Here is a 22,802-nt window from a genome sequence, read left to right as displayed (position 1 = left end):
TGAGCTGGAATAAGCAGACTAGGAAATAGTTACCTTACTTGTTTTTATTAATCTTTCTTAAATGTATGTTGAGTTCACATTTATTTCAATGTTTAATATTAGAAGTCTTTCAGATCTTTATTTAGAAGTTTGGTGATGTTTCTGCGCCAACAAATATGTCTTAGGAACTTAGCTCTTGTTTATATCAATTAGCCTATGGGTAAACTGGTTTTATTGTATATCACTTTGCTTAATGTTGCACTTTCCAAGAACCTACTGATGATGTTAAATGAGGACTTACTGTACTTTGTAGTCCTGGAGGCTGCGATACAGGTTAGGGTCTCTGGTGCATTGTGGAGGCAGGGTCAAAAATGCCTAAGAGATATTCATTGTACCTTTATGAGTAAGAAATTAATAGGCTATTTAATTCCCAATGGAGAAAATAATCCTGAATGTTATGGGGAAATGTTTATCATCCTTAGAATCCTTTCATGACAGTAATATAACTGCACCCATCCTAGAGAAATTTTTTTTTCCTTTTACAAGTCAATTTTTTTCTCCAGTTGTATCAGTTTTGACTATCCCCATGGTTAAAAATTGTAATGGCAAATACTCTGATCTACACTATCATTGTACTTTTCCTGGTGGGTTCTGTGTGGTTTATGTGGTCAGGATTCTATAAAGGCAAACCATTGTTTTGGGGGAAAAGATCACATCTGAAATCAGTGTGATCCAAGATACTAGTTATTGAGGGAGAAGAATAAGACATAGCTCCTACTCTGTACTGAGTAGAGATGTAAGGAAACTAACTACATCCTGGTGAGATTAGTACACTGGTGAATTCACACGGAACAAGCACATCATACAGACAAAGGAAAAGAGAAAGCTTTCTGGAAGAAGGGACATCTGAGCTGGGCTTTTGAAGGATGAAGAGGAGTTCTCCAGATCTGTAAAGGAAGAAACAGAACTCCTGATGGATGGAAAAGTATTTACAAAGGAGAGTAGCTGTGAAATAACAAGATGGATGTGATGAGTTTACAGCAGTTTGGTATAATGAGCTTGTAAACACAAGGTAATGAGACTAGAAAGGACAGAAGAAACACTGAGGGCTTTTTATCTGGTGGGTCAGTGTAAGTGGAATTGATAACTTCCAATAGGAATGTAAGAGGGTCCGTTAGTGTTTAAACTTCAAGTCCTTTGTTTTTAAAATCTATTCACAAGACTGTCATAGGTCAGGTGTCACATGAAGTATATGAGGTAATCTTGAGTAAAGGGAGTTTCCTCAACATAAAAGCAGGGTGACATAAATAGGGATCTTAATCATTCTTTTATATTAAGCAATTTGTGTAGCTTATGTGTGCCAAGTTAAGTAGACTCATGGCATAAATATCTAGTTTTATTAAATACTCAAAACAAATGCCACTAAAAAAAAAAGAAACTAGATTAAAGATAATACATGCACTAGTAGAAAACAGTAAAAGAAGAGAACTGACACATTTTCTAATTCTAGGAAAACTGTCATCCACATATCAAATTTTTTAAAAAATTATCCAGATTACACAAAACATTAGCCTAGAAACAAAAACTATCAACACAATTACGTGAAACATGATTTATATCCACTATTACAAGTAAAGAACCTTGCCCCAAGCACAGATTTTCCTTTGGTTGATTAGTAATGGATACTATGAAGGAATCATGCCAAGCAGCAAAACATTCACAAACTAAGCAGCTAAATCCTGGTACACACTTTCATTACTGGTTCAGTAATTGTTGAGACCATTCTGTACTCAAGCCAGTGTTTACAAAGTTTCACTAAACTTTAATAATGAATAAGACCTACAGATTGTACAGATGCCAATATCCTGGTCTTATATTTGATGTTAGATTCAAGTTATATAAGTTTTACCTTCGAAGAAAGCTGAGTGAAGGGTCCATGGGATCTCTTTTGACTATTTTTTTAAATTCCTAAGTCTATAATAATTTCAAAGTTAAATTTTAAAAAAAATTTATGATAACGATTTGGACGTTGATTTTAAGTTTTCCTACTTAATAGTAAAAAACAAAAACAAAACAAAAATCTATGTACCAGTGAGTAAATACCTATTGTTCCCAACATAGTATACAAATGGCTGAAATAATACATGAAAAGCAATATGGAAATAAACTAAAATGTGTCCTTTTATCATCAAAGATCTTGGGACGACTCATAGAAAATACTGCTGAGGTTTGAAAAGAAGTTTGAATAAATTATGAATTGAGCAAAATTTACTATGGAGTTGCAAAAAATACAGATGTTTAAAACAAATCTTAGCTTTGGTATTTGTTACATTCTGTTTTAATAAAGAAATGTATGTAGAACTTTTTATGTAAAAAAGAGACATGAATTAGGGGAGGTAAATTCTCAAATAATTTTTTCTTTAATAATAATCATAATATTGTGGGAAATAGTGGGGATACCTGTTATAAGTAACCACTCATGGAGTTGTTGCTTTGAATGTAGTTTTTAATTCCAGGATTATTTCAAAAATTAAAAAAGAAGGGCTTTAAATATAATTAAATCTTTTGGGTCCATTTACTATACAAGCAAGCATATTTGACTCCCCTAATGCTGGCATTCCTAATGTCTAAATGCCTACATCCGCCACTGTACATCTGCATAGTCACTGTCCCAGAGTTTATATGTTGTAGTTATATGCATGTCAAGCTCCAGAGGACTTGAGGGCATAGTACTGAGGAAAATACTCACATTGTGAAAGTCAATTTGATTTTAGCAAAACAGATTTATCTGTCACATTAAATTAATGTTGTTAATTTGACTTATTGGTTTTGTAGTTTCCTTCATATTTAATATGTAAATTTGTCTTGGTTGTATCCTTGTATAATAGCTATAAACAGATGGAGCTTATACCTAGGTTCATGTTCATAAATACTTCAGTAACATTTACATTAATACTCAAAAATCCACAAGTATTTCTTTTTTATTATTATTATTTGAAAGGGGACATACATTACTCAAGTTTGAGAAGCACAGCCTAGATCCTTATGAACTCTTCCAAGCCCCAAGTAAGGTTTCCTTGGAATAAACCAACAGATAAGCAACTTATGTGCAAGGGAAGAGGCAGGTCAGGGTCAGGGAGAGGAGGAGCCCTAAAAGCAGAAACAGCACAAAAAAGAAGTGAGATGACACTAATGGACAATTTTACCAACCCTCTACTTTCATTGGTTTCAATGCTGAAGATAAGATGAGTATCACTGACTCCTACGACTACAAGAGTAACGTGGATACTTGAACAGTACATGAGGACAGGCAAAACCATGACCCTTCTATGCAATGGAGCACAATTCTACCATAGGTCCTACCTTGCTTGAAAACTTCTCAAAGGCCTGCATTCAGCATTCCTAACTGAGAAGTAAGACAATGTCATTTTGTAGCAGATGAAATGGCTGCACCGCTGGAGACCAAGGCTGCCAGTGTTTCTAACATCAACTGTGTAAAGGTTGCACTTTAATCAGTCTCTAAATAAAGATCACAGTTATTTCAGGAGGATAACCACAGTGAAGATTTTTTTTATTACACCCTGAGATGAGGTCAGGATCGGGATGCCCTGTAGCAGGGAATTCTTCCCATATGTTCCCACTCTAAAAAAAGAGGGATGCCCAAATGTTATTATAAGTAGGTATTTATAGACACGAAGAGTGTATTGTCAACTATTCCAAAGTGACTGGGAAATACTGTATTTTTCATGACTTCCAAAAGCTGGAATCCTATCAAACTGGCTGAGAAGTGATAGAAGAATTTCTTCTGATGTGTCAGAGTTTTAACGCATAGCTTTGCTTTCTCTGCACTCTTTTTATGGCGTCTCTTTCTTCCTCACACTCAGTATGCTCCCAGCAGCCTCTCTCTCAGAGCAGGTTTCCGGGTTTTTTTCCAAATGGCATCCTCCAACGCACTTTCCCAGGTTCCTAGCTGCCTTCCAATGACTGACACCTGGGTGGCAGATGGTGCAAGTGGCCTACCATATATTTCCTGGATTGATGGAGAAAACTGTCGGGAACCTGACTGCATTGGCCTGGTGCCTCGTGGCAGAAAAGGCTGTTCAGTCGGAGTGACAGTGACTGGAAATCATTTCGATTAAAATGATCTGGAGTTTGTTGAGTTTCAAATGCCACTTTTAGTCCTCCCCTTCTTTCCACAAAGACATCCTGGATTTTTGCCTTGAAAATATATTATGAATAAATTGGACACCACAGTATCTCAAAGCTAGAATATAATCCACTTTTTCCGGGTGTGCATTTTTCCTGGGACAGATGGATGTCCCCGCGCCCTTCTGCATATCGCAATTGTCTGACCATATGTGGCTATGGATTTGCATGTCTCTATCATGAACTTGATAGGAGTGGCAAGGACAACTGATGTGGCATCGCGGATATAGAGAATAATCACAAAGTCCTAGCCTCATGTTCAAAGGAGAGAAATACGGAGTTTCTAAAAAAGGATTCAATGTAAAATCTGTGTAATTCACCAAAGCAGAATTAGTTCATTGCTCATTAGATCAAATGACTCTACCCTTGAAACCTGCCAAGGAAGCTGTCCGTGCCCATTTACTCAGGGAACAAACATTTATCAAGTTGCCTGCTAGATGCCAGGGACTTGGCTGGAGCCTGAGAATTGCCTCCCCAGGGGCTTCCTGTGCCCTTCCCTTTGACGTCTCCCTCCCCATGCTCTGGGGAATTCTCAAGTTTCCTGTGGTTCTGAAACAGATGTCATACCTGTGCCATATTATCTCTGCTTATTACCTCAGAACAACATTACCCAGAAGAAGGTACGGTTGTCTACACCAGGAAGCAACTTAAGTTGAAGCTTCTGCACAGGCCTCTTCCTAAGACCCGGAAGCAGCCTTAGCCATGTGTTCATACTGTGCAAATGTAAGATGTTTTTGTATTACATTCCCTCAATAGGCCTCACCAAATTGTGTGAGCTTCAGGCTCTACAAAACCTCAGTCCATCCTTGTGTGACACAGAATGGGCATGAAAGAGTAAAACACTCCCCTCATCCCCCAAGCTGCTGGAGCTAGAACATGGGAAATACCAGGAAGAACGCCTCTTAGTACAAGGGGCCTGGCTCCCTTTCTGCCTGGTTAATACCTACAGAACTACAACCAGGAAAGTGACGAGTCCCACCTCACTGAAAACAAAAAGCATTCCTAGGCAGTCAGTTGGATTGTTTTTACTCAGAACACTTTTGACACCAAATGGGTGGGGTTTTCCCCCTCTCCCTGACACCAAATATGTGGTGTAAAAATGGAAGATTATGTTTGGGGCTGTTTGTTTTCAGATGTGGTCTTAGTCCATCTGCTATCTCAAAAATACTACAGCTTACGAACAACAGAAACATATTTCTCACAGTTCTAGAGGCTGTGAGTCTAAGATTTGGGTGCCAGCATGGCCGAGTGTTGATCAGCACCCTTTTTCAGGTTGACGTGTCCTTGTAACCTTACAATGTGTAGAGCAGAAAAGGGAAGCAAGCTCTCTGGTGACTGTTGTGAGGCCACTGATCCCACTCTAAGGGCTCCACCTTCAGGGCCTCATCAAATCCTAATTCCCTCCCAGAAGGCCCCACGTCCTCATATCACATTAGGGAGAGGATTTCAATATATGGGTTTTGGAGGGACACAGACAGTTCGTAACAGAGATGGTTTCTTTAGGAAATCACAGCTACTCACTCGTCTGATGTCTACAGTTTTTGTTTTGTTCTTGACGTGGAGATAAAATGTTTAGCTATAGCCACATAGCCTGTTCTGCTCCCCTCCATGACTATAACACTGGCCACATGCCAAATTATCCAATAATGAAAGGCTTTCCTTAGTGCCCCATCCTTTCCCCGTATGTTTTATGCTTGCTTGTGCTCGAGCGTATTCTGTTTCAGAAAATGCAAAGCACATCTGATAAGCCACCACATTCCAAGGCAAAGCTTCAGACCCCCAGTCACTGGGTGGCAGAGCTTTCTCCCCAGGCTGCAGACTCAGCGCTTGGCAGCAATTGCCGCCCTATTTGCTGTCAGTGAAGTTACTGGAAGAGCTGTATTTGAAGTGTGGGGCGTGGATGAACTCCAGTGGCTCTCATGTCTTTCACAATCACTGCAAATCAAGGCATCATAAACTGACAGCAGGAATTAGCCTGTGGGGTGTTAGTTCTGCACTCTGCTCTCTGCTCCGCATTTCCTTAAGCTCACCGAACATTTTCCACATGGCATCCTTCTGTGTGGCTTCCTTTCCTGCTGTATCTATGACTGGTGGATACAGCTCATGCCTTTCAATTTGCAGTTGCTCCTTGCTTTATAATAAAGATTGTTGCTTTCTGCTTGGTTAGGCTCCTGATCTTGTGTTATTCCCACAGGCTTTTGGCATCCCTTGGTTAGAGCCCACGTTTCTCAGATTCTTCCCAGTTATTTCTGCTCCAGGTTCACAGCTGGGAAGTGGGTGCTAAAGCCATTCAAAGGGAGACAGGCTGCTTCTTTATTAGCAGTAGGAAACCACACTGGAAGGACAGGGTTGCTTTGCTGTGACCCAATAACTTATTCTCTCCATATTTCACCCACCCATGCTGCATCCTAGGATCCCAGAAATCACTTCTGTAGCTTATCCACACTGGCCTGCCTTTGGGGGCTTAGGGCTATCTATATCTTAACAGACACAGACAGACTCGTTTCAATGTTTCCTAAACAGATTTCTTGTAACATTCCAACTCATTTCACTTACTCACTGAGGCTGGCATAATACGTAGATCATTTCCGTCAATGAGATGCTTTCTGGCATCCTCCAGGTGGTATGACTTGTTCCTTAATAGTGTAGCCCTCCCCGCAAGCAATTCTAATAGTGTGACAGGAAAACCTAGCCCTGGGAAGAGAGGACAGGACCACAGTCGATGAATTCTACAGAGAAATATAAATTTGAACTCTAGGCCCACCAGGAATAATGTCTCAGTTTCATTGCCTTCTCCACAGATAACTCTTGCTTTCTTATCCCCTTCCTTTCTCCTTCCTGCTCCCAAACATTGAAGAGACTCTTTGCACAACACTTACTAATAAATCTCTATAAAAACTTAATAGCCCTTTTCATTTTAAGTAAACATTTTCAAAAATGATGTTATACATCCTTGAGAGGTGTAGCAGACCCAGTGGGGCTTGCTTCTCCAGAGCCATTACCCTATTTTCCTTGAGAGACGCACCCTGATTCATTCAGAGAAGCAACCGTCACAGCCACACTCAAAGGCCCTGAATCAATCCTCTTCTCATCCTCTCTAGCCTCCATTACAATTAAGGACGGCCACGGGATCCAGTTCTATTTAGTGGCATGTCTGTTGAGGTGGAGTGTTCGGGAAAAGCTTTTGCTTACGCTTTCCTAACTAAAAGGGACAAAATTCCTGATATAACCCTTTTCCCCTTCCCTATTCCTACTTGGATGTAGATTGATACTACAGCAACCATCTTGTGGTCATGATGTGAAAACAGAGAGGTGGCGAGATTCGTCACAGAGATCCCAGTTTTGATGTCATAAGCCACCAAAAAATGCAATCAGCTGCATCCCTCAAGACATTTTGCATGTAGAAACAGCCTTCATTATTTAATGTTATTGGCAAGTGGTCCCTAACTGATACAGGACGCCTTCTGTTTAAACGGGTTAAACAGGACACCAATCCAGATAATGCAGTTATATGTACCCATTAGTGGACACCCAAGCTGGATAGGGATAAATTAGATAAGAAACTGGCCAACTCAAGACCCTCTCAAAAAGTTGGACTTTAAATAAATGAAAGGAAAGATTGGATTACCAGGTTAGAGTTCTCTACCTCATAAATAACTTGTCTTAGAATGGGCTCTTTAGGACAATTATTGCCTAAAGTAGGCACTTAAATATTCCATTATTTTGGAATTAGCCAACTAAGTACTCAGAGTTTTCTAGTATTTGGGAGGAGAAACAATGGGCAGTTTGCCCAGCTTGGTATTTTAAGGATGTGTGACCCTCTGCATTTTGATGAACTCAATATGAGAGAAGAGAAGGAGTTGCTAGCGGGAAGTCTATTATTCTGCTTCCACTGTGTCTCACCTGGAGTACAGCATTCATGTTTCCCACCATAATTTCCTTGGATTGTCATTCCCGCCCTTTCATAGTCATTTGCAAAAAAATCACCACTTAGAGGTGAATGTAGCAATGAGGTGAAAATTCACTGTCTGTCTCCCTGTCTTTTACTTTTGGCTCAAGAACTGGATGGGGATAGAGGACAAGGATAAGAAAACATTGAGAACAGAAGGTAAACTATACTTCCCAGGAATCTGAGAAAGTCAGGAAGAACCTGTGTAAAACAGGAGATAAGTTGAAGGAAATGTTGGGAGAAAGAAGGAAGTGAGGAATTACAGGGTCTTCTGCATTTCGGGGAGGGAGAATTTCCAGAGTTTTATGAAGATAAAGAATTGAACAGAGGACAGGGGTTGTTAAAAATTATTTCTGTTAACTATTTGTTCAGAGAATCTGCTAGTCTTGAGGATTTCAAGAAAATATTTGAATTACTTTTAAATTCATTTTGGAAGCTTGACTGTTTTTCTTAATGCAACACCAGCGTTCTGAAATTGGATTATATGAGCCTATAATGATCCATCCACATTTTACAATCTAATATGTAGATACACAAAATGGTAATTAATGTGCCAGTTCAGTAATTAAGTATATATATATAAGGAAAATCTCTAAACTCACAAAGAAATGCAGAAACTAACCATTAATAGAAACATCAGCAGGGGCTATAATCTTAGAATGTCACAGATGAAGAGATGATATAGGTTAACATGTGCATTGTACCGATAAAGAAGCTGAGGCCAAAACAGGTTAATGGACTTGTCCAAGATTATTCCCACGTTTCGCCCCCGGTTCTACGCCATGGTCTCCTTGATCTCCCGTTTCAATAACCTCAAATCAGTCAGCAATTCAGGACTCAGGCTCGTATTTTATACACTTTAGACCAATGGGAGCTACAAGAAAACATGAGTGACATTTCTTTTAAGAAGAACAGAAGAAGGAAATTACAGAGAAAACAGTTGAATGTGGTAAATGACACCTGCCAACAGCAAAGGAAATAGGTACTCATCTGCCATGGCACCAGGAAATGACACTGAAATGAAAGACAAAAGTGTTCTCCAGGTCCTGTCATCCAACCTGGTTCTCCAGGGCACATGAACACTGACTGTACAAATCTGCAAATGCAACAGTGGTGCAGGGGTGCAAACTGGGCCTCTGTGTTAGCCCTTACAGACCCTCCCACACACACAACCTTGCACTCTGTATAAATCTCTAGATGCAATAAAATGTTGGGGTAGACTGATAGGAAAATATGGCATTTGCCTGCTGAAAAAGATATAGGCAAATGAGAAAGGAATTTTAGATCCTTTCAATCTGGACATAAAGCATCAAACTCCATGTACTTTAACCCTTAAATATAGGGCAAGTCCAGGAGAACTGAAGACACACAAGCACTAAAACCATATCCCTATTATGCTAAGCAAGATGAATGAGAGCCCTCACTCATAATGATCACGTTATGAAATTATGAACATTAAAGAGAGGTAAGATTTCTCTAATACTGATCACATTAGGGGAGCAGAGGCCTACCTTTCATGGAATGAGGGCGGGGATATATGTAGTTGCAATTTCATGCAAGTTATTTTTATCACAATTCAGGAGCATTCCTTTGCAGGCTTTGCAACTCACCGATTTTCAGTTTGCACAGAGATTTTTACAGAGGTCTCTGTTTATCGTTTTCCAATTTATTGAAAATTTACTAATCACTTTCTATCTATCAGGTATTGTGTTAGATTATTGTTCAGATGACATCCTCTGTAGACAGCTGCATTTAGGTTTGCAAATTGGGACTTCTCTGCGATAAGGTGAACCAGACAACCTGAAACCTTTCCAAGAACAAGGCACCTAGAAATACAAGCTAATAGTCATTAAAATGCTTAGGTGAGCTCATAAGAACAAAAAGAAAAGGAGACTGGAAACCAGAGCATTCAGCCAGTGAGTAACTCTGGGATTACCCTATGGTGATTTGCTGTCAAGATATGTCAAAGACTATTAGTGAACGTTGATATCCATGTGCCCTTCTATATTTCTCAGCCTTCCTTGTAGTTCGGCTGATCACGCGACTGAGTTCTGAACAATAGACTGTGGGTAGGAGTGATTGATCCTAAATATATACTGCACACTCTTCTACAAGCTCTCTATCCTCCATCCATGTGTCTGGAGGAAAAGGAAAATGGAGAAACCATGTGATGGAAGCCATCTGGATCCCCAGCTCACTGCTTAGAGGGGAGCTCCCAGGAGAGGCGTTCAATCTTTTTTGGATTATGCATGAACAATAAACTTGTATTTTGTTAAACTTCTAAGATATTGGGATCATTTAGCATAGCAGCTGGCTTTACTCGCTGATGTACAAGTTTACCTAAACTTACAATTCAATTTTCCAACAAAAATAGAAGATGAAACCATGAGACTTTGTTGGAAAGTGATGGAAAGCTAGGATGCACAAATAATGTTCACATCAACTAGAAAATGTGAAGACTAGAAAAATCCCGGCACAAGGAGACAATTAAGAAGCTTATTTTTCTCCACTTGACTGGAGGAAAAAGATGAACAACAATATCAAAGACTTTCTCAAGAATATGATATCCTGGCTCTAAACCTCACATGGGTTTGGAGTTTAAATGTGCACTAACCATATGACACAGGAATATCCAAGTTAAAATTAACATCAAATAAAATCCTATGAAAACCTACAGCAATAGAGAGAGGAAAAAATATACACTCTCTAGAAAGAAAAGACTTGCATACAAGCTACAGAGAATTTCTACAGTTAAATTCCCATGAAATTAAACTTCTTGTACATAATTACAAAATACACCAGGAAAAAATTTCCTGATCTTATTAGCATAACAATAGTCAGCAGACTCAATAAACCATACAATTAGACCTCCAAGAAATTCAGAAAATTAAACTAAGATAAAGCATATAAACTATGTGTAATTAAAATGAATAAAGATGTGCAAGAAAGAGAAGAAATCTTAAGATGATGTGTGGTTGTCGCTGAGAGGTGCTACATAGATCCTTGAGGAATGAAGTATTTATTTCCCAGCTGGAGGGCTTCCAGGATGGAGTCCTCAGCTCTAAGTTTTCTTTGCAGGTTGCCTCAGCTAAAGCAAACAGCTTCACCCAAGGTCACTTCGCCTTCCAGGGGCACTCCACATCCAATGACTAACCAGGCAGATTATAAAGGCCTGGCCCTTAGCCCAAAGCAGCACATATCTGAAAGGCCATCCCACCTCCAGTTCACTGTGAAATCAGCTAAGTCCTTCACTGTGATCGCCATGCACTTCATCTTGCTCTGTTCAGCCCTGCTTTGTCCCTCTCCCTTTTACCGATGGTGACCCCAAACACTACTTAAAAGTGTCCTGCTTGCTCACCTACATTTTAGAGTCTGCTTCTTGAGGAGCCCAATCTGAGATAACATGGAACCATGAAAACAAACACAAACAGCCAGTTTCAAAAACAATTAAATAGGAATTTTATAAAAGAAAAATGTGGCCATGGAAAAAAAATTCAAAGAAAATAATTAATGGCAGATTACACACAACTGAAAAGAATTAGTGAACATTAGGAATATTAGTGACAAAAATTAGGAAAACAGATATGAAAACATTACCAAGACTGTGTGTGTTAGAAGCCTTCTGTTTGCTGTTCTCCATCCATTTCATAACCTTTTCCACTCCGTTCCTTGCCTGAGATGCTGAGCTGTATTGTAGGTAACCAACCATCCCAGTTTTCCTGGAACTGAGGAGTTTCACTGGACGCAGGACTTTCAGTGCTAAAACGGGAAGGACATTCTCAGGCAAACAGGACTACCAAATGGACTATATCAATGATCTCCCTAGCCCTCCTGCTTCCAGGGAGAGGGAGAGGGAGAGGGAGAGAGAAATATTAGCTATAAATAAGTCACAAATACACTGACAAGAAATGTCTCAACTGCAATAAGTGCATAAAATGAAATGTGCAAAAATGCTGAAAGAAAACAGCTAATTGATCATTCAAGAGTAAAGGCAGAGTTGTAGACTCCTGCTTCTAGTCATGATGGTTTAACAGGGACTGGATTGATCCTCCTACCTTAAACAATCAGAAAGCTAGACAAAATAGATGAAACGATGGTTTTCAAACATTGCACAAGAGGCAGCAGAGTACTGCTTGAGAGAAGGGTAGCCAATGACAGGAACCCAACAACTGCCAACATTCTGCCGAGAGGCCATTTATAGGCCACAGTGCAGGAAGGGGAGGCCCCAAACGGAGCCTGGCAATATTTTTCTCTTGAGAGACAGAGATTGGAGTTTGGGGAGGCCAAGGAGGCTCAATTTGAGGGGCAGGGTGCTGAAGAGGAGGGAGGTGCACAGAAAGCAGCAAGCTTTGAAGAATCGACAGCAATGACCCTTTGAGTCTTTGAGTACCAATCGGCATATTCACAGGAGGAAACTACCTGAGGCCAGGAAGGACCACCAAAAAGCAGCAGCTAAATGATTTTCTGAATTCAGATGACAAGCCAGCAGGAAAAGACTCACAATACCAGGGGCGTCAGATAGAAGTTTCAGAAAGCATCGTTTTAGTAGTAGGACTAAATTAACCTGGAGAGAAAGGTTGCACTAGACCTGTCCTAACAGAGCTCATAAGCAAATCTAGGAATGACCCAAATGATTCCAATTGTGTGCCAGAACTATCTAAAGGAACACAACAAAATCTAGCACCTGGCAATATAAAATTCAAAAATGTGGGATATCCCATAAAAAAAATTACAAGGCTGGCAACAAAGCAGAATATGTATGTGGTTCAAAAGCAGGAAAAATAACCAATCAATAGAAAAGGTCCCTAAAAGGTAAAAGCAATGGAATTAGTAGAAAAGAACATTGAAACAGATTTTAAATATGGTCCACAAGCTCAACAATGACATGAAATTAATAAAGAAATGTAAGATATGAAAAAGTAACTGCCAGAGGGGAAAATACATTTTTAATTTCTTGAAAACATAATTGATGATCTACACTAAAACAAAAATAGCAATGTATTATATTATGAGGTATGTCTGAAAATACTCTGGCTAAAATAAAGAATGCTGCATGTACAAGGTTATTCATTGAAACTGTACTGTACAATGTGTGGGTTTCTATGAGTCTAAGCTTTTTTAGATTATGGTCCAGATAGGAACTAACTCATTTGACCTAATCCATGTCCCCTTTTTTATTAGTTCCACCCAAGTACTGCTTATGTCCTCCAGATTTTGCCTCTGTAATGGCTAGAAAAAGAAGAGAGGGTCATTTTCTCCAAAGTTCCACAGTTTTAACAGCTGTAATTTATTGGATGTTTACCAGTGTGCCTGTCAAGGGTTTCACGTGGATTATCTCATTTAATATAGTCACGAGCCACATAATGACGTTTTGGGCAACGGTAGAGTCACAACAGTGGTCCCAGTAGATTATAACGGAGCCGAAACTTTCCCATGGCCTAATGACATCGTAGCACTCATAATGTAATGAAATGCATTACTCACGTGTTTGTGGTGATGCTGGTATAGACAAACCTATTGCACTGCCAGTCATATAAAAGTATAGCACGTACAATTATGTACAGTACATAATGCTTCATAATGATAAAATGCCTATGTTACTGGCTTATGTATTTCTTATACTATACTTTTTATCATTATTTTAGAGTGTACTCTTTCTATTTATATAAACATAAAAGCTTGCTGTTGAACAGCATGCCATGTTACGGCTCATGCATCTCAGGTTTACCTCCTCTCTTCATTGCACTATTTTCTCTTGTGCTTGATTTAATCTTATGTTGATTTGTACAGTAATGTGTACAGGCTTGTAGTTTGGGAACAACAGACTATACCACACAGCTTAGGTGTGTATAGTAGGGTGCACCTTCTAGGTTTGTGTAAGTATACTCTGTGATGTTCACATACAACGGAATCCCCTAACCGTGCATTTCTCAGAAAGCATCCCTGTCATTAGGCAGCGCTTGACTCGTATACACAACAGCCCCATCCTTGTTTAAGGAACCACAGCTCAGAGCTGTTAAGGCACTTACTCAAGATTTCACATATGGTCAGTAAAGCCTTGCTTTTGTAACCACTATGCTATACTGCCCTCTACAAGCAGAACGGACCTAAGCCATTCACAGTGTGCGCCCTTGCTTCATTCGCTCAACTGATGAACCCTGTCCTTCCAGAAGTTGGGAAATAGCTAAGAAGAAAGTTCTCTAATATCTGGGCATACCCTATTGTCCACAGAGAACAAAAGAATGAACCATAAAGAGGAAGAACACTGTAAACTCTCCGTGGCTCCCTGTTTAAAAGTCAGTACATATTACAAATCTGATTTGTGCATCATTTAGGGTTCCATGTGGTCTTTGACCCACATTGGAGCTCCTTGTCTTGGAGTGACGAGAGGAGAGACCATGAATTCAAACTGTGGGACTAACTTTTCTTCTGTTTTGAAGTTTATTTTATTTTCCTGCCTATGTTTTAAGTTCCACAAACAACTTCTGTATCCTGTATTATTTGGAATCATCCACTATGTGTAATATAGAACAGAGCATATATCACAGAGAAGTCACATAAATTTAAATAGGATGTGACCACTCTTTTTAAATTATTCAGAGTATTGTAAAAGTAAAGCCAAAAAACAAAACAAAACAAAACACCACTAGGTGTTCAGAAAATACACTGGCTGATTGAGGCAGATTATAATTGTGGTAATAACAACTTGACACGTTTTCACAGTACTTCCAGTTTATGAAACCTGTGACTTATTTCATCTGATTCCATCCTTAAAATATGCTGGCAAAGTAGATACTAGATATTAATATCTCTGTTGTGTAAATGAGGAAGCTAAGATACAAAAAGATCAAATGACTTGTCCAAAATCACACAGCTAGTAAAAGGATGGCCGTCTGGGGTTCAACTCCAAGTCTGTCTCCACACCTGAGTTTCTCCCACAAATACTGCACTGCTTACTAGCTAAGCTAACATTGGTTAATGAGCTTGCTTAGATTTCCTGATGGTTTGATTACATTCGCACTGGCTGGATAACCTCTCACTTTCAGCTCTGTGTTAAATAGATTTCCCTTTGTTGGTAGTATGTTCATTTTCATAAACTTCTTTATGACTCTCAGAAATACTTTAAATTGCTTTCTGCAAGCAATGTGAAGGCAACCAAAATGTCTTTGAAAGATAGTAATAGAAAATGAGGGAAAACTAATGATTTCAGATAAATGTTTATGTGTAATTAAACGAGGTAATTAATGTATCCACCCAGCAACCCTGGGAGACAGGGGCTGTCATCCCCACCCCACAGCTGCCATCGTAAAAGCCCGGAGCCCTTCAGTAATTGGCCAGGATAATCCTTTTTGTAGACCTAAGTCTGGGATTCAACATAATCTGCTGGATTCCTAAACCCATGTTCTTCTACCACTAGGGGGGGAGGATTTATTTTCTCGTTGACGGATATGACATTTTTGTGGCTATGATGTTCATTTTTAAGAATAAATATATATATTCTTTGAACCTTGCAATAGCTTCGGAATTTAGTTCTAGCTTCTATTTCAAATGAAACTAGCCATGTTGTACTAGTCTGCTTATGTACAGGAATGTTGCAATATTTTAATATAAGACACTTATTTGACAACTTCAATTATCTGCAATATTTTTCAGAACAAGTAAATTAGAAAAAATGGTACCAAATGAATGACACAAAAACATATTACTCATAAGGCAGTAAGTCAGTTCCTTATCCAGAGTTCACTGATAACTTTATGTGAACTTTTAGCAAGTGATGTTTGACTTCCCAACTCACCACAGGTTAAAAACTTCCAATTGGAAAATAGAGGAAAGAGTGATTAAAGGTGGACTGTTAACCACATAAAGATACAAATGATTGCTGAATGAAAAGGTGAAAAAAATAACAAGATAGATGCAAGTATTTTGCAAAGGTTAGCATGCTGGGTTTATATTATGGAGAGACATGTATTCATTTATTCCTTTATTGAAAAGTTTTATTTATTTTATAAACTCTATACCTAAACGCATCACTGTAGTAGTAAATGAAGTTCATAATGACTATGAACCATTTAAACAAAAAAGTCAAAATTGAATCACAGACTATCAGAGCTAGAAGAGATCTTAGAAATGCATTATTGAGTTTAAGCTCTTATTTTTTAGATGAAACCACTTAGTCTCAAAGACCTTAAGTAACTGCGCAAAGTTGCATGGCTTCACCTGTGGAGGTGCCGGAACTAAGAAAATATGGAGGTAGCCAGAGTGCACCTCACGATGCCTCCCTTTTCTAGCTGCATTAAATACTGAGGCTGCTATTTAGCAAGTGCATTACACAATAGTCAGTCTTCATAAAGACTCCATTTAAAATGAAAAATTTATTTGATTGACCTATCAGAGCTGGAGAAGTAGTAAATTCCTGTTATCTTTAAAATTCACTTTTGTGGAATACCTCATGCCCTTAGGAAACAAGGTAAATGTACTGTTGCTGTGTGCTAAATTTTGAAATACCATTGACAAATAGGTCACCCATTTCTTGCTCCTTTTGACTAATCTCCATGGACCTGTGTTATGGAAGAAATTGAGATGGAGAATTTGTCCACTTTGGAGCAATGCACACTTTGGTCCTGTAACATGGATGGAGGTGACTTAATTTTCTCACAGCAGTGTGGGGCTGTCAATTAGAAGTGAAGAAAAGGTCAAGATGAGAAAACAGAAATGATTAAAATAAAGGGAAAATTAACCTGAACGCCAGAGACTCTCACTGAAGCTGAAATGAAAAGTAGGCAGAGTAGACGACAAGCAGGACAGGAATCACATTAATATTAACTAAGAAGGAAATACAGGAGGTGAGATTGTGGGGAGGAAACAAACCCCAAAAATCGCAAAATCAATTAGGAAAGCTAGGTTCCTTTCTGAGTGTCTGTAACTGTTATAAAGGTATTAGTAATCTTAAAAAAAAAAAATGAAGTAGGGAAGGGAGGGAGTGAGGAAGGGAGGAGGGAAGTAGTGACTGTTTCCCAGGGTGACAGTACATTTTCTAGACCTTCCTGTGAACATCCTCCCCAAGGAAACCCCTGTTCTAATGTGCTTCTGTCCAAGCCCCCATCCCTTGCCCAAGTGCTCTGTCTCTGATAAGCACTCTTCCTGGCTCTTTCCACAGTGCTTATTTTACTGAAGAGCCACTTACAAGTCAAGGAACAGCCAGGAATAGGGTGGGGGAGTAGGAGAGGAAGAGAGAGGGGGAGAGAGAGAGAATGAGAGAGAGAGAGAGAGCATAAATATAATGTTCAAATACATGGGGTAGGTGTGATTAAAATCAATCAACTATTAAAAACACCTTAATTGCTCAAACAGATAATCAGTTTTCTTTTGCAATTTTAATTTCTCTCTATCTACAGGTTTATTTCATCCTGAATTATCTTCTGTATTAAAAAAAGAGAAAGACTAACAGTTTTATTTCTCTAATTTAAATGCTCTGCTTCCCTGGAAAACGCTCTTAAAATGTGCTCAGCTTCTCCTAATGTTCTCCATCTCTGTTCTGCCTCTTCTTTCGCTTCTCAAGTCTTAACAACTGCTTTTGCTTCACATTGTACAGTCTCTTATTGGACCTTACCTGATGAAGGGAGTCCCTTCGTCAGAAGGATGATATCGCATGCCCTTTTTCTTGAAGCTCTTTCTTTCTTTCTCAATTTCTATTGTCCTTTCTTCTGCTTCACCTCCTGACTCGTTGCTCTCTCTCCGTCACTTCTAGGACTCCTCTTTCACACCGCCTGTCAGTGGCAGTTCCCTAGAGTCTGGTCCTTTGCTTCCTTCTTCTCTCACTTCACTCAATACTGAGCAAATTCTTTGGGGGTACCTTTATCCACATGCTGATAGGAAAATGATTCAGAAATTTCAAGTTCCACATTCAGTTAGGACAAAGTTCAGAGGAAAAGGAGAACCATCTTTTCCTGTGATTCTTTATAATGAGTGGATAAACTTTTTCCTAGGAGCTAATTAGCAGATTTCCTATCCCATTTAATTGGCCAAAATTGGGTCATATGTCAACAAATATTTGTTGGACCAGGAACAGACAAGAAGGATGGAATTTCTGTGGTGGCTAATATTCATCATCTTGAGAAAAGATGATATTTGTCAGGGTTCTAGCAGGAGAGTTTACTAAAGGACATTTTGCTTATGTGTGGCTAAAGTGTAAGGGAACCACAGAGATAATATAGTTCCCTGGGTCTAGTTATGGGCTGCCCATGAAGGGACAAGGAGATGTGCCACCCTCAGATATGAAGGGGAAAAGGGGAGAAGCTGCTCGGGAGAATATCTCAGTGGATATGTGATCTTTGCAACAAATGTTTTAATGTGATCTTGTATATAGCATATGAATGGACTCTAATTTTAGTTTTAATAGTTTGTGGATTTTTTTTTAAAGATTTTATTGGGGATTTGGGGAAGGAGAACAGCCAAGTTGTTGTCCTTCAATCTTAGTTGTGGTGGGTGCAGGTAGCTCAGCTCCAAGTCCAGTCACCATCCAGCCGCCTGTCGGCTGCCGCTTAGCTCAAGGTGCCATGTTCAATCTTACTTGTGGGAGGGCATAGCCCATCATCCCATGCAGGAGTCGAACCGGCAACCTTGTTGTTAGGAGCACGTGCTCTCACCAGCTGAGCCATCCTGCCACGTGTTGGCAGCTCAGCAACAGTTCAGCTTGGGCACAGCTCACTGGCCCATGTGGGAATCAAACCAGGGACCCTATTGCTCATAGTTCACGCTTTTAACCAACTGAGCCACTTGGCCAGTCCAGTTTGTGGATTTTCTTACGTGTGTGTGTGTGTGTGTGTGTGTGTGTGTGTGTGTGTGTGCGTGTGCGCACATGTGCTTGTCTCATTACATCGTCTGTAAATAATCACACAATCTCATCCTTCATATATATATATATATATTTATATATATATGAAGTATATGTACATATATAGTATATGTACAATGTGTGTGTGTATATGTGTGTGTGTGTATATATATATATATATATATATATATATATAATTGCTTTTGCTAAAATTACTGAATTGACCACAACCTGTGCTATGTCGAAAAGCAGCTTTGATAGCAGGTACCCACAGCTTATTCTAACTTTAAACAGAATGCATCTAAATTTTCTCCATTATGTTTGCTATTTTCTGCAGGTTTTTATTAGATAACCTCATTATCTCCTTTCTATTCCCAGTGGCTCTTCTTAGTTTAATTCCTAATTATCTCTCCCCAGGAATGTTGCAATAGCCTCCTAACTAATTTATTTGTCTCTTGCCTCATCCCCCACAAATTCATCTGCTGCATTGTGATCAAGGTAATATTTATGAAATGCAAATCTGATCATGCCTCTACATGCTTAACATTCTTCTTTCGTCCTGCAAAATGTATAGAACACGCAATCCAAGTTTCTGATGGGGAAAAAAAAAGCCAATTCTCCTATATTAAACAGAACCTCCTCTTACCTAACTTCCTGTTAGCGGGAAGAATAAATGTTCTCAGCAAAATGAGAATACCTTAATGTTTACCAGGCACGCCCTGTGCCCCTTTCACGTGTAAATACCCTTCGCAAATGGTCTTCTGAGGAGGGCTTTTCATAAGATTTATCTCCTGTATTTTCCCCAAGAACTCCTGCCCCCTCATTACAAGTTTACCCCCATCACCTGTGGGTCACAAAACCCGCACTCCACTGCTGACAAAATTCACTTCTCGAATGCAGCTCAGCTTGTACTCATATATAAAAGAAAGTCTGTGATTACTTTTTTCCCCAGTTTTATTGTGATACAGCTGACACACATCACTGTAAGTTTAAGGTATACAGCATAATGGGAAATGGTTATATTGTGAAATGATTACTACCATAAGTTTAGTTAACATCCATCATCTCATATAGATACTATAAAAAGCAAAAGCAAAAAAAGAACACATTTTTTTTTCTCCCTGTGGTGAGAATTCTCAGGATTTACTCTCTTAACAACTTTCATAGATACCATACTGCAGAGTTAACTATAGTCATCATGTGGTACGTTACATCCCTCGCTCTTATTTATCTTATAACTACAATTTCCTACCTTTTGACCAAAAAGTCTGTGATTTCGATGTGCAAAGGATTTGAAATATGATAGCAGCCCAGCCATGGCCTGGTGAGTTTTCCCTCCTTCCTTCCTCGGTAAGCAACATACTTTTAGATTAAATTCTATGTCTTTGGTCTTATTTTACATAAAACCCTCCTTCTAGCTTGGGCTATTTTCACAGTCCTCTTTTGTATGCCAAGCTTCTGTGATATCAACATATGAACACTTCCATGACAAGCTATGCTAGGTGAGACCGCCTTTATTTTTGTATGTGTGTTTCCCATGCCTGAACTATTTTTCCCTTGGAAAGTCTATTCTGTTTCAAACCTCAGTTCCTATGTCTTTCTTCCAAGATCTTCCAATCCCAGAGAGTGGAGATTCCTTCCTCTGTATAATTTCCGTATATTTATATATTTTACTGTATTTTTTAACTATACTATAACTCCTCTGAGGCTGTCACACACAACTTGGCCCAGAGGTGCCTTGCAATAATTTTTGATGACTCAATGAATGGGTGCCTGAGTGAATGCATGAATATCTCCATGAGGGTTTTTGAGGCACAGACCTGGGACAGTTCTTGGCACATGATCAGTATTCAGTACATGTTTCCTTCCCCTTGGTTCACTGGACAACAGCATCAGGCCTTTCTCATTCAAAGCCATCTCAAGAAGATGCCCAAGAAGACTTTTAGAGGCAAAGCAGCCTTAGTTACTCAGGGACATACCAAGCTAGGTGATGGAAACTTCTAACTCTTCACCTGTCTGTGTGTTACTGGCACCTTTATTATTCTGAGGAATGAGACCGAGGCAACCTGGTTCACATCTGATGCTTTCACCACTGCTGAGGAGCTCTTATTTTAGAGTCACCCAAATGGATAAGGTTATTGCTCTGAGCAAAAGATACCATCTGGCCTGTACGTGGGACAGGAGAGTGTCCCGAGCAGCAGTACTGGGTGGGAGTGTATGGAAGCCTGCAGAAGCTCTCAAGAGCTAAGAGATAGTGTGTCTGACGCCACTAGCTCTGAAACAGGAGAAGCCACAGCCGGGCATTTACTAGATGAAGTCTGCTAAAGCACCTCACTTAATGATCACAACATGCCCACAAAGTCAATATTATCCCCATTTTATAAATGAAGATCCTCAGGCTGAGCAAAACGAATGCATTCAGTGAAGGTTATATAGATAGTAACTTTCTAGGCCAAGTTACGAAATTAGGTCTGGTCTTATTCCAATAAAGTCATTGTTTTATATTGTTATTTTCTTGCCCCTGTCTTACAACACACTTTTGTCTGAAAGCACAGGTGACGTCAGCTCACACCATCCTCACAGCCACTCCACTCCCCAATGTACCTTAGCTAGTAACATATTGTAGTGCAGTACAGCAAGCTATTTCTATATAATTGGGAATTCGGCAAGCATTTAATGCCAGATGTCATACAAACTGACCACCCACGTCTCGCATCCCAACAAACAAGAACAAGAGCAATTAGGCTGTGGTGACTGATGTCAGACTAAAGAAAAGCGGCAAGAGGTAGTACAATACTTTCAGAAGAGGGTAGCTTTCGTTTAAAAACAGCGTGAATCAGAATTTAAGCTAAACTATAATTTCTGTAATTTGATGAATAAAAAAGAAATTTAACTTTGATTCACATCTGCTTCAAAAAGGTTTTGACTGTCATATTTTTATGTTGCATGGGAACACAAAATTAGGAATTCATTCCATATTTGCAGTAATAAGTCAAAGCTGTCATATGAAAGAGATATTTGATGTGTTTTGCTTGATCCCAGTGGCAGAACTAAGACCAATGAATGGAAATGTCAGGGAGCCTAATAACAGAAAACACTGCATTAGATAGAGTTGCTCAAAGATGGAATGGGTTGCGTTCAGTGAGGCTGTCTCCTCAGAGATACTCAAGAGTAAGTGGGACAGCACTTAGCTGGGGCGTTTCAAGATCAAAGACTCCTACGAGATTAGATTAAATGATCTTTGGGGCCTTTCCCAACCTGTCCTTCCTTGCCTTCAAAACAAGTGAAAGGTGAATTTCCACTTTTTCTGATATGGGTTAAGCATCTCACATTTTTTTTTTGCAAATGATATACTATTATGTCAGTAATTTATCTAAATACTTCATGTCTACTGTCTTCCTCTTGTCCCTCATTAATATTAAATGTCAGTAGAAGGCCTTTACCAGTACTAACTAGTTTCACTTGATTTATTGTGTATTATGATGTGCTTTAATCATCTTGATGAGCAAGTCTACTGGTAAGCTTAACTAAATATTTATAATATACAAAGCCAAACATAAAGAATCCAGGCATAAAATTATTCCTTAAAAAAAAAAACAACCAAGCAACTCATGGTATTTCTAATATTGTTTTTTGACAGAAATTTGAAATTCATTTCTAGTCCCCTATTATTGGACATCACCCTAATTCTTACCTTATTTTTTAAATCTCTATTTATAACATTTGGCAATTGATAGCCCTTAGATTACTCTTTTGTTGTTTATATTCATAATTCACATAATCTTAAATCTGAAGAAACATAAAATTTTCTTCATCCTACCTCTTATTTGTACA

The sequence above is a fragment of the Hipposideros armiger genome, unplaced genomic scaffold (assembly GCF_001890085.2).
Source record: "Hipposideros armiger isolate ML-2016 unplaced genomic scaffold, ASM189008v1 scaffold_531, whole genome shotgun sequence".
Lineage (NCBI taxonomy): Eukaryota > Metazoa > Chordata > Mammalia > Chiroptera > Hipposideridae > Hipposideros > Hipposideros armiger.
Note: the sequence above shows the minus strand (reverse complement) of the source record.